Here is a 13,790-nt window from a genome sequence, read left to right as displayed (position 1 = left end):
AAAGTTCTTCTTGTATTCAGCCAACAATTAACATTTTGATCATAAGCATTTATATTTCCCACGGCAAGGTCTAGTTTTTGCATTGGAACTGGAAATGAGTCCAGCAGAGTAACAACATTTCACTGTTATGTATGAAAAACTACAACTTCATACATTTTAAAGACACATAATAACACTTTATTATCATAGCAGGGAATGCCAGATTTTTAATAAAGTCAGATTGTTTGTCAGTGCTTTAATGTTGATCTTAAGTACACAACTACAGTGGCAGAGCGATCATTCACTGAGGGGATATCCATCCATACACTCTGTACTCAGGTATTTCACAGACATCTGTGTACAGCCTTCTCTCGCTCTTCGCACACGCAATTGATTTCCTGAAGGTGGGATTTCTCTGCCTTGAGCTGTAAATTAGGACGAAAATTATGTGCAGCTGAGGTTACAGAGTGCAAAAACGCAGTTTACTCCCAAAGGGAATTTATCTTTCCATTTTGCAAAGATTAAAAAATATGAGCTCTTCACAGCCTAATGCTCTCTTTATTCTCACTTAAATTCAGCCAAGAACAAAGTATTGACAGGTTAAGTGTCCGCTTGTGAAGAAGAAGCAGCAGTGGATGGTGGGAACATCGGATACCTGACGCTCTGCGGCGCTGTAATAAATTAACTGTGATGAAAGTGTGAGAGTCGATGTGTGTGGCCTCTATGGTTTTACATCTCGCTATAGTTTGGTCGTAAAATGACGCAGTGATGAAGTTCTGCGTGAATAAACCATCATCCATTTACAAGTAGTTCTCTATATAGGAGAAGTAAAACGATTTTAAGACTCAAGCTTTCAAGATGGACGGAATCATTAGTGGTCAGTTGTGTCAGTCAAGGGAGAGAAATGTCAGTCAAAGTGGAAATATCTCAGCTACTGTGGGGGCATTATTGTAGCAAAACTATTTGTCAGTGTGTATAGAGAGTTGTCTGTCTGTATCTCAATCTGTGTGTCCAAAGTGAGATTTGTCAATGTGTAAAAGAAGTTGTCAGCGTGAACTGGATTCTTGCAGATGGCATAACTACTGAGGTACAGCGCAGGAGAGCGGTAGCAGCCACAATGAATGATCCTGTGAGCCTGAGCTCAGGGAACAGAAACCCTCAATTTCAGATACTCTTCAGTTTCAGATTCTTTCACGGCAGAAGTGCAGCAAAAAGTCATGTGTACAAAGACAGCCAACAGTGAAGCCGCTTCACTCGTAACTGGTGATTTGTCTGTATTTTCAGAACTTGTATTCGAATACGTAGACTTTTCAACTACGAATACCTCCGTACACACTGACAGCTCTTATTCCATGTCTGAATTTTAATACAGATGAGCAGATTTTTTGCACATTTGAAACCTGATTACAGACTCACACATTGTGAGATGACTTTTTTAGATTCTGGTTCGCATTGACAACTTCTTCTACATGTTGACAAATCTCACTTCAGACACACAGACTGAGATACAGACACACAACTCTCCATACGCGTTGACAAATAGTTGTGCTACAATAATGCCCCCATGAGCTACCTCACCATGGATTTCAACTACTTTCAGATATCTGTGTGCGCAGAGGATGAACGCTAGTGACTTTTCTTGACTTTTGATCCAGCACCACCACAAGGTTAAGGTTTTGACCTGTTTTCTGAAATAATTCAACATCTTCATCTAATACATTATTCAGTGCAGTCACGGTTCCCAGAAGATACGCCCCCTTGTTATCGCAAATCTAAGCTTGACATACAGATATGGGATTCTTAGTGAAAGGGCTCTTCAGCTACTTCTCATTAAACTTTGTAGAGGCATTTACGCCCCTTTGAAAATGAAATATAATAACATTGCTGACTGACTTCCCATCTAACACCATAACCGGGCCTCAGAGTTTGCTTTATGGATAAACACCTGCAAAACCACTGACATTCTCATTAGTGTCCTCTGGTGACTCCGCTGGTGTTTAGTGACCAAACATGACAAACATAATCATGCTCAACTAATAAACTAAGGGGGTGTAAATTATACCTGTTAGACATTGCTTTGTAACCGTTGTGGTTTTATTAGCATGCTAATGTTAGCATTCATCTCAAAGCATTGCTGTGAGGATTCCAGTCTGGCTGTTACCTTTATGACTACTGAGAAAACAGCCATGATTGATGTACAACTGCTGTACTTCTGCTTCATACTGTGCCTGGTCGTCCAAAAGAATTGCTTAAAGGTCATCAGAAATTTACTTTAACGTGGTGGTTCTCAAGATTTTTCTGGTATATCCCCCTTCAGAAGGCGAATAAGAGTTCACAACCCCCAACCCACAATTTTTATTCATCATAAACAAAACAATCCAAGGGGGATTTTGGAGAAACAAAAGTCAGTATCACTACATGAGCAAACTCCTCTTTGTTTATTCTCTCAACATAAATGATCTTCATTCAACTTAGTTCCAGCCTATCTTCTTTCTTGGCCATCCAAGCCCCCCATTGAGGCTCTACACACCCCAAGTAGAGCCCACACCAGTTTGAGGTCCACCGCTTTAAAGCATGACCCTCCTCGGTGTAATTACCAATAAACACAAAGGTCAAAACGTGCTAAGTGTTTTCATGACTTCAATAGCCACCACCTGAGCACCTGTTCCTTGGATTTTCTTTTTAAGTTAATGAGCCATGGCTAATGACTGTATGTAAAGATGGATGAACCCTCGTGACCTCAGCCACAGGTTTCTTTAACAGCGGTTTTGAAGCTCAGTGTGGTGGCGCCAAGTGTTGCCATCTTGACAGTGCCTGAATCCTCCGAACTCTGGGCTAATCCAGAAATGAGCAAAGGGGTGAAGCACAAGTGGAGTCACATAAAGCTCTCTCCTCGTCCATGCCCTTAATTACACATACCATTAGGCCTTAATACAACTGTAATAGATGAGCTATTTAAAAATTCCACCATCCCATACAGTCGCTATGCTTGAGGAAATTAGTTAAAAAGACAAAACCCCTTGTTGTACCAGACTGTAAATATGTTTACTTCTGCTGTAAAGTTGGGTGTTTAACATGGGGCTCTGTGGGGACTGAATCACTTTTGAAGCCGGCCTCAAGTGGACATTTGCGGAATTGCAGTTTGTTGTCGTTGCTGCTTGTCCACGGCAAACACTTTTCTGTGAGTGGCCGCGAATCCCCGCTACTTAGCACTGCTGTTTCTACGGGGCTTGTGTGTTTAAACAGAGAACAATTATGGGACTGCATCAAAAAACTTCCAGATATTTGTAGTTTTTATAGAAAGCAGATGTTTTTGTGTCTGTGCCCCTTTCAGATGACAGGAAGTATTGTTTTGCTGTGTACAAATTCTTCTCGCAAAGTAGTTACCCATTGCTGTTGTTGTCTTTGTATGTTCAAATGATTTCCAGCATTTCAATAGTTTAATCAGTTTAATCATGTTGATCCATCCATCCATTATCTCAGGGCCGGTCCTGACCAATTTGGTGCCCTAGGCAAGATTGTAGTTTGCACCCCTAGCATCACAGTGAATTTCACTCCTAATTTTAATACAGTAACACAAACTGTATGCATGTATTCAAGCTTTTATTTAAGTATAAACAACACACTAAATGAAACTGAAGAAACAAGTCTTTGCGACACTCCCTGGCTAACTGACGTGTATTCAGGCAAATATTTAACCACAAGCGCCGATGCAGGTCCTCTACTGTCTGAAGACGACGCTAACGTAACGTCTTTGCTCCGAACGTTAGCAGCTAAGACGCTAACGTTTTCGCTAGCGTCTTCGCTGCTAACGTTAGCAGCTACAACGCTAACGTAACGTCTTCGCTGCTAACTTTAGCAGTAAAGACGCTAACTTAACGTCTTTGCTGCGAACGTTAGCAGCTAAGGCGCTAACGTCTTCGCTACTAACGTTAGCAGCTAAGCCGCTAACGTAACGTCTTTACTGCTAAAGGTAGAGAAACTGCATCACGCTTGTTGATAAATACTTGCCTGAATACATGTCAGTTAGCCGGGTAAGCTTGTGGCGCCCCCCGTGGATGTCGGCGCCCTTAGGTTTGCCTATACTACCTATGCCTAGGGCCGGCTCTGCATTGTCTATACACCACTTAATCCTCACTAGGGTCGTGGGGGGCTGGAGTCTATCCCAACTGACACTCCCACGGACACCCTGGACAGGTCACCAGTCTATCACAGGGCTACACTTAGAGACAGACAACCAAGCACACTCACATTCACACCAATTAACCTCAACATGTTTTTGGACTGTGTGGGAGGAAGCCGGAGAACCCGGAGAGAACATACAAACTCCACGTTCCGGTGCCCCCACTGGGACGCGAACCGGCAACCTTCCTGCTGCGAGGCAACAGTGGTACCAACTGCGCCACCTTGCAGCTCAATCATGTTGATGTCATTCAAAATGCAGCAGTAGAATTTCCACCTATAATGCAGAGAGGAATGGGTCCAATGTACAATTTTTATTTGTTATTTTTATTTTTTTGCAATAAATGCGGTTTCAAAACCTACGAAATGTATTTATAGAATGCATGTGGTTTGTATGAGTTGGCTGTAACACTGCTGTATGCAACATTAAACCCAACTGATAGATAACACAGGATAACACTCTGGATGACTTTTTGTCTTTATATTCAACAATAGTACAAGAATTCAACCTGTTTATGCAATTTAAAAGCCTCCCTGGTTGTAAAGGATCGTATTAATACGATCTTCAACAGATGACATCAGTTGATTTGCTGCAATATGTGTAATGTGTATTGCAGGGAGCAAAATACAATATATCATGTAAGTGAAAATCTCCACTGTCAGGATGTTTGTCTTGAAGTCTTGACAGCATATTATTACTGTGCTATTAATCTTACAGAAATCTGATCTGTTTTACACAGTTTTGTCTGCAGCATTAAAGCCTGTGGGAATAGATCCAGGATGTTGTAAATGCACTTTTATACAGCTACTAGTGTGGATTTTCTTTTTAGTCAAATAAAGTATGTGACCTTTGTGTGATTTTGGTTATTGGTCGCAATTCATCACTGTCATTTTTAAAGCAATTTCAGGGTCGTAAAAATGTAATTATCAGTGTGATTCTAATTTAAATTTGGCCTGGTTGTGGGACGGGGAGTTCCCCCATCGGTCTTTGTGCTCACCCATTCTCCCTGCGAGCCAGGAAGTATAAAAACCAATCGGTTGTAAAACCATCGCTTTTAAGGCATTGCATGAGAGTGGCGTTGGGCTGGCAATGGGAAAACATCTCCCCTTACGATAATGAGCCCAAATATTTCTGCTACAGTAAACATGAATATAAACAACATGTCCAATATGTCAGCATACATTTCACAATTCTTTGCTTTAAACTGGAAAGACTTGAGGCCGTACATAATCTGCAGTATTTTCCAGCCCTTTCTGCAGTAGCTGATAAATGGTTTTCACGCACAAACACACAGACGTGCACACGCACACACACGATCAGGACACCTTGGATTCCAGTTATGTTTGAAGGAGATTCCTCGGCTGTGTTTGATTTGGACAGACTTGACTTCTCTCAGGTTTTTGACGTCCCTGATTGATGAACTTCTTGGGATATTGGATGTCTGGTTAATTGGAAGGTTGAGTTGAGTCACTGGAAAATAGTCTGCATTGCCTTTGGTTTCTTTCCTCTGTTCCCGTGATACAAGCCACATTCACACATCATCCTTTTCCCCTGTTTGACCCAACGACTGCTGCTCACACAATATCCTACTGAAAGCGCGCCATGTGTCAATGGAAATAAGAGAAATCTGTCCCAAAATGGAGATAAATAGTAAGTCATGCTTTATTTTATTATTTTTTTAAATTTTTTTTGCTGTTTTGGACTATTTTATGCATTAAAAAAACAAACATTCATCATACTAACAATAATTGTACACCACATTGTGCTACTGGATAATGTTCAGGTTCTGCAAAGTTAACATGCAGCATCATTAATCCATTATGTAAATACCTGATGGTTTTATTGCCGTGTTCATTTTTTTAATTTTTTAATTTAATGATTTTATTTCTCTGTTTGCCAGTTTGAATATTTGTAGTTTTAGACTGTTGCAAGCAGTTTCATATTCAGTCGCAAGTGCAGCTTAGAAAATTTGATTTATTTATTTATTTTTTTTACGAATTTCTGATCTTGAAATGGAAAAAATGAGTAGTAGATAAATGAGTGATTGAAATAATCACACTAGTTTGTTAAAAAGGTTTTTGTCATCTTTTATTACTAATAAGGTAACAATTATGTGAATAATAAAATCTGATTTGATGTGTGTTTTCATACAGAGTAAAACTGATAAGGAAATTTTGAAGTTGAAAAAATGCACGATTTAAATAGTGATGCACGATATTAAAATTTCGGGCTGATACCGATATTAAGATTTCTGATATCGCCGATAACCGATATTATCGATGTCGATATTAAATATTTGCTCACACCGAAAAAGGAGCATAAGTAAGCACTGTGATAACGTGACAACTATTTAAAAGAAGCCCATACCGATTTAGACCACATAGTCTTCTTTATTATGAAACAAAAGTAAAACATATTTAAACATATTTTAACATTAACGTTAAAGTCCAGGACCATTTAAGTACAAACATCTGTGAAATAGCAGCGACATCAAATATAGAGATGAAGCCGCTAATGTTAGACAATCATCGTTTTTTCACATCGGCTAAATATGTTCATCTGACCCATACTGATATATGGGAAAAAACACTAATATCGGCTGATGCCCATGTGGTCGCTGATATATTGTGTATCCCTAGATCGAAAGATAACCACAAAAAAAATAAATAAATAAAAAATAAAAATTTAACCACAATGATTGGATTTGTCTACGGCCTCATTGATGTGAATTACTTGCCAAAAAAGTACGATGTTGGTCTATTAAAGTCTGAATTTTAGATGACATCCGGGGGAAAAATCATGTGTAACTCAAGACAGTAAGGCTACCCCATCAGCTAGCTGAGGATGAGTGACAGCTCATCTGTATGATATGAAGAAAAGTACGCACTATAAAATGCCTTTCAGATCATGGACAATCTTGTTTCCATGTCAGGGATAATGCATAATCCTAAATAATTGCTATAATAAGTTACACTGATGGTGATTTTGTAAATACATGCAGCTCTCTCTCTCTCGCTGGAGACGCTCATTTGGATCCTGATGCTGTTTGAGGAAACACTCGTCAAACATTTCGTCAAAACCTGGAGTACATTCATTATTGGTGAATCTCAGCACAGTAAAGATCTGTTTTAACTGACATTTTAATATGTAATACAAGTGGAGTTGTAAAGTGAATGAGGCTCTGCTCATATTGAAGGAGTTTTGTGTACGCACGTCTGTCAACTACAGGCTGTTTCTTTTGTGCTTTCTGTGATGCTGTTGAGCCGGCGTTGGTGCTGAAATGTGGAAAAATGTTCAGACTTTGTTTCATGTGCAGAGGACGCCTGTTTAACTTACTTTATGCTAAAGAGGAAGGGCTTTGCTTGGGCAGCGTGAGAGCGTGAGCCGTAGCCTGACGGTGGATGGCAACAGCTGGCAACGCTGAATATTATACATTTTCCATATGACATTTACACAGTTTTTCTGACGGGATTATTTCATAACTATCTTATTTCATATTGAACATTCGAGAGCTTCACACTACATACTCTAATAATACGTATCTGATTTCTTGTTGTTTTCCCCACATCTGTTCTATAGAATATCAGGAAACGGAACAATGCCTTGCATATTTCACTGTCACCTGTCACCATCTGGTCGATGAAATTACTGACGACAGACAGCCGTAAACCACTTGGCACCGTTCTCCCTCAACATATTATTGTATTCGCGAACCTACACCACAAAACCGAAGGATTTATGAAGTGAGACAGACTGAGAAGGATGAGTTTGGTTTTGACCTGTGCTCACATATGGAGTTTACCACTGGAGAGTTACACAACACTGGATACACCAAGACAGGACCAATAAAAAGGCAATTTGTCAATTTAGTTCAGCTTTTTGTTGTTTTTTTTTATTTGTAGAAAACCTGCAGGGGTTTAACTTTAGACTTTTGATATGAGCAGCAGCAGCGAGATGTCATTAACTCAACTACTTCCTCTGTAAGGTACATTACACTCACTTACTCGTGTCTCGTAAATGTCTAATGTGTTAACAGCCTGGTGTATTTGGTGACACCCGGACAGATACACTTGCCCAAAGAAAACACACTATGTCAATTAAAAGGTGTAAATACTGAGTTTAACTCTGAGCTCCAGAGACGCTGTGCTGCTGCCTGTCCCTCGCACCAGAAGAAAGAGGACAAATACCTCGGCCATGTGTTCCGAATCAAATGGAAATGATGGAATTAAAATGAAATGGGGCACTGAGATAACCATTTAATTAGCGCTTGTGGTAGCGATCAGGATGAAATCCAAGAACAAAATCATGTGGTGTGTTTCCTTTGCCATCAAGACTATTGCATGACTTCCCCCCTCCAATCCGTCATTTCAAAGCTCTGCAGCAAAGCGCTCATTTCACGCCTGTTAGAACGCTACAGCACCAGGTGCCGTACGAGGATGTGGATTTCTTTATATGAAAATTTTGATTAGATTGGATTTTAGCGGTTTCCTATCCATTCAGCTTTAAGACGCCAACGCCCAAATAAAGAATGTCGACAAATTGAGAAAAACCTGCTCCCTCCTGACTGCACACCTCACTGACTGACGTTCACTTTTTTACACCCGTCGGATTTAAAGAGCCATGAAGGTATTCGGCACCACCGTGGCAAGGCCTGAAGGAAAATAAAGAAATCTTTCACCTCAGCCTAAACACGGGTGCATACATAGTAGCACAAGCACATAAACAATGTGAAGTTGGCCCGATCGCACAATTTCAATCAGGCCCCGTAGCCAAAACATAAATGTAAAGTCTTCCGGGAGTCAGGGCAGGGCCTCCTGAAGCTGGCTGGAGCGCTGAGAGTCCCACTCACATTTACAGTTTATAATCATCGCCTCCCCGACGTGATGAAAGGACAATTAACAGGATGGTAACTATCACGCTCATAATGCGACTGACACTTATGCCCTCTCATCAATATCTCATTTACAGTTTCCTCCCTTGCCGGAGCGATTGTAAAGTCAAAAACCAGAGAGAAACTATCTGTCTATTTGACAACAGGAAGCGGTTTTACAGAGAAGGGCCTCCCTTGTCTGAGAGCTGCCAGACTGAAAGGGCTGCAAAAATCCACCAGGAAAACATATCCAGGACAGGAGAGGAATGGAGAACATGGAACTGGATTATACGAGCTAAATGCAAGTGACAGCACACTCATCCTATAGAAATATCATCAAACCTCTTTTATTAACAGTGATAAGAGCACTGCATTTCGCTCAGCGCTTCCAATTCACAAGCTATCTAGCTTTACGTCCAGTTTTGTGTATTTTAAAAGGCCTTGCTATCTTAAGCAGTGCAGGCTGTGATATGTGGCTTTGGTTTGTGCTTCATATCTGCTCCTGTAAACATTAGAACATTAGAAGTAGGTGATAAGAGAACACTGACAACCAAATCATAGCACATTTACTCTATCAGGACATAAACTGTCCCATTAAACAGCATTTAAAGAGCCAATATCCTGCTGTGGGTTGTTCTCCCTCTCCTATAGTGTGTCACATCGAAGTCTACACCAAAGGGAGTTACTTCCCCCAACAGAAACATTGCTCCTGATCTGCCTGAAATGCTTCATCTAAAGACCAGGCTTCTTCTCACTTACCCTTCTACATCATTCATCTCTACATTAGTATCACGTCCTGAGTAGTTTTGCCACGCACTTAAAGAATGAGCATCGTCCTCGCAGTCCTCCATTATCTCCTTGCTAGAGCCACTTCTGTTAGAGCTGTTTTCCTATATTTAGAGATATGCTGTTACAGTATTTAATCATTGTTGCCTCGCCAGCTGATCAGAGCAACAGATTAGAGCAGACTGGGCTTTTCAGTAGCGTGGCCTTAAAGGGACAGGAGCCGAGACGAAGCATTTCACACACAGTGTGAGAAGATGTGCAGCAGCAACGTACAGGATGAGAATAATAATGTGTTTTTGAGCACTACAGCATGTCAACATATCCTGACAGAATAAAGTTAAAAGCTTGTAAATATATATATGAAATATGGGCTCTTTAGAGGTCACCATATATATAACATCTATTTTTAATGTGTTTTGTAAAACTTGGAGGTGTAAAACAGCTGTGACAACATGAAGATGCTTACTACTGCCATCCTCAGCTAGCTTACCTCCCAGATTTACAAGCTTGTAAGATCTTATCGAACATTAAAGCGCAGTTGGATTACTTTTATATTTGATGGCAAGGTCCTCACAATAGGAAAATCCTGAGTGTTAGTGTGTCGTGCAGCTAATGTGGCTAACGTTAGCATCAGCTTTGATCGTCAGGTCAGAGCTTTGTGGAAATTGAATCAGTGAGGGACATTTAGAGAAGGTGGACACTGATTTGAAACCAATAAACAAGCACTGTGCGGGTTATGTCGCCAGCTGAGCTTCAGCTTCAACAGATAACTACATCTTACTTCTCTCCTGCCCCCTGTGCTCACATAAAATGTATTTTAATACAGCTGAATTCTTAATAAATGAGTTTTAGTCCATTCTGTCAATCATAGAAGCAGAGAGAGTCTTCTTCCTGAAGAAGGGAATGACCTTCAGCAGGCTCATTATTTCAGGTGAGATTAAAATAAATGGTGCTGAAAGGTGAAAATGCAAGAACAAAAAGACAGGAAAAATGAAAGTCTCCTAACAGGCTGTGACTGACCAAGCTATCTGCTGCTTTGGTACTTGGCTTGTTGACTACCGTAGTTTAGCAGCGATTCCTCAAGTGACAGCTACAGAAGCCTCTACAATTAAATGTTTCCCAAAGACATGGGGCTTCATTTCAAACAGCAGAAGCAGAGTAAAGCATATGTCCTGTCATCCAGGCTACCACGAGAGGATAACATCATCAGATCTGTTCAGCTCTTCTGTTTCCATCTGTTGTTCAATATTTGACTTTTATTCGGTCAGACTGATTGTTTGGGCCCATATGAGGCCTTCATTAGATATTTAATAATCCATCTATGCATATCCCCCAGTTCTTACTGCAAAGGCAGCGATCTGTCCCAGAGTTTTCCTGCCATCTATAGGTCTGCTAACTTGAAAATAACTTTGTCTGGCTTTCACTGGAAAGTTTAAGTGTCCCACCCATGAGTGTTTTAAAGCTCTTTAAGAGGACAAGAATACTGTCCAACACTTTAGCTTTCTGGCATTAAAAGTGGAAATATTGAAACTGAAACAGGGACACTGCCTGAACCCTCAAGTCATATAACTGAATCCTATCTGCTCACTGGTATTTTGAAGCAGATGAAGAAATATGTGTGTGTGTGTGTGTGTGTGTGTGTGTGTTGTGTAACAACAGAAATTAGTCAGGAAGTGTCCAACGATCCTGGAGAGTCAGCAACCCCACTAAATTTTCACTTTGACCTCTGACCACAGGAAACCTCTGAATGTCGTCCCTGGAGGCTAAATGAGAGGCATCGGTGAGTTTTTACCACATTATATCATGTCAATGAAAACTGAAGGCGGTTTTATTGAATCCCTAATATTTTTAATAGTTTCTTCTTCAGTGCCCAGATGAAGGTATTTCCATGCACATGAAAACAGCACTTTGGCAAAGATTCAAGCTCTTTTGTTTGTCACTTACAATATGGGCAGTAAAATGCAATATGACACACGAGGCTGTGCAACAACAACAGGACACAATAAAAACATTCCTTAAAATAGGGAAAAAAATAGTGATAAATAATAAAGAGATTGTGAAGCTAAGTAAAAAATAGAATGAACAACATTTATAGAGCACTTTTCAAAACAAATGTTACAAAGTGCTTTCCAATAAAAATAGAATTAGAAATTAAGATAAAATAAAGCACACAGAGTACGATAAAAAAATAAAATAACAATAAAATAAAGCACACAAGGCACCAGCTTGGTGGATGAAACCAGTCATAAGAACAAGAGGCTACACAAAGATAGAACTTAAATAAAATCAGGAGAAGCTCTCAGATAAAAATATGTTTTAAGATGTGACTTAAAAGAGAGAATCAGCCGACCTGATTTCCTCGGGCAGGTCATTCCAGAGCCTCGGCCTCTGGGGCAGTTAAAAGACTTTTGCTCGAGGATCGTAGGGAGCGTGGTGGAGAGCACGGTGTTAGAGGTTAGCAACGTAAGTAGGACAGAGACCGTTGAGTGCTTTAAAAATGATTAATAGAATCTTAAAATCAATCCTAAAACATACTGGCAGCCAATGTAGAAGAGCTAAAACAGGCGTGATGTGCTCACGGTTCCTCTTCCTGGTTCCCAGTTCAGTGCACATCGTGTGACAGTTGCAGTCGTGATACCTGCCCTTAAGAAAAGTTGCACAAAGTCCTGTATGCAGACTTTAAATGTAATAAATAAACAAAGGGAGCACAAGTGAGACTAGTGCTGAAACATCTGAACTGCCATCAGCAAAGAAAATAATCATTCCTGCATCATTGAGTCATAAAGGACGACAGCGAGCATCACTGGTCTGCACACAGTGAAATCAATGAGTCTGCGTTCCTTCTGACCAGTTGGTAAACAAAAAATAGCTGTTATGTTTATGCAGATGAAACCACATGGAATTGTTACCTTCATTCTCAGTTCTTATCATTGTGGTGCTGGTGAGTTGTCTTTGGTTCTGGCTAAAACCTGTCATGGGAACAAAACAAATCCTCTATGCAGGAAAATTCCTGATCAGTAGCAAAGTGTCTTCTAATTGTACTTTCAATCAAGTCAGTAGTATCGTCTCACTAGCTTGTGGAAGGTTGTGTCATTCTTGGCTTGATCCGTCTGGCCAAAGTGACTCGACAAATATTGTGCTGAAATCGAACTCTAGGACTTCGTGTGTTTAATATGGCTTCCGCTGTTGAAAAGCTGTGTGCTACAAGGCCGGCCAGGCCTTCGTTTCCTGCTATTGACTGCCGGCCCGTTGTTTTTACCTGCTCAAACAATAACTTGGCACAAAAGTTTTGACCATGAGACGTCAACATGTGCAAACGCATAAGTCTGTGTGTGACGACGGGCCGTTGGTGCAGTTTTACTCTTTACACAAAAGCAGCGGGTTGTAGTGAATAGATGATTGATTCCTGAAAGAGGCTGGTGAGGTCAAGCCTGCGGACTGTGAAAATAAATGGGCAATGTTCTCCTCTTTTACAGCAATAACTGAGGTTGACATGACCAGAACTCTTTTCACCTCCTGTCTCCAGTTTCTAGCAGCAGAAGACGTGTTTTTTTTTTTACTGGGCAGCACTCAGGTGTAAATGTGTGTAATTTCTGTATGAGTGTGAAGCAGGGTGTTGCTGGATGAACGCGGTGATGAAGCTGGAAGGCAGAGAACAAACCTCCATCAGCACCGAGCGCTTCTCCAAAGCTGCAGCCTCCATAAAAGACTGCTTGTTTACTGTTTGTCTTCTGGGCTTGACTCTCTGACAGAGCAGCATGTGAACACAGGGATGGTAAGCTAGCAACTTGGAAGGCCTGACTTTGTTCAGATACAGCACTGTAGCTACAGCCAAGAGCATAAAAACCAGAAGACAGTTTGATTTTCCAAATCCAGATCAGCACCAAAAGCTAATCAAGCAAACACTCTGCTGCACTTTAGCTGAATCCATCGTGTGATTGCTGATTGAAAGTGACAGTTTCATGTTCAGCA

The sequence above is a fragment of the Stegastes partitus genome, unplaced genomic scaffold (genome assembly GCF_000690725.1).
Source record: "Stegastes partitus isolate 25-593 unplaced genomic scaffold, Stegastes_partitus-1.0.2 Scaffold16, whole genome shotgun sequence".
Lineage (NCBI taxonomy): Eukaryota > Metazoa > Chordata > Actinopteri > Pomacentridae > Stegastes > Stegastes partitus.
This window is presented reverse-complemented; position numbering follows the sequence as displayed.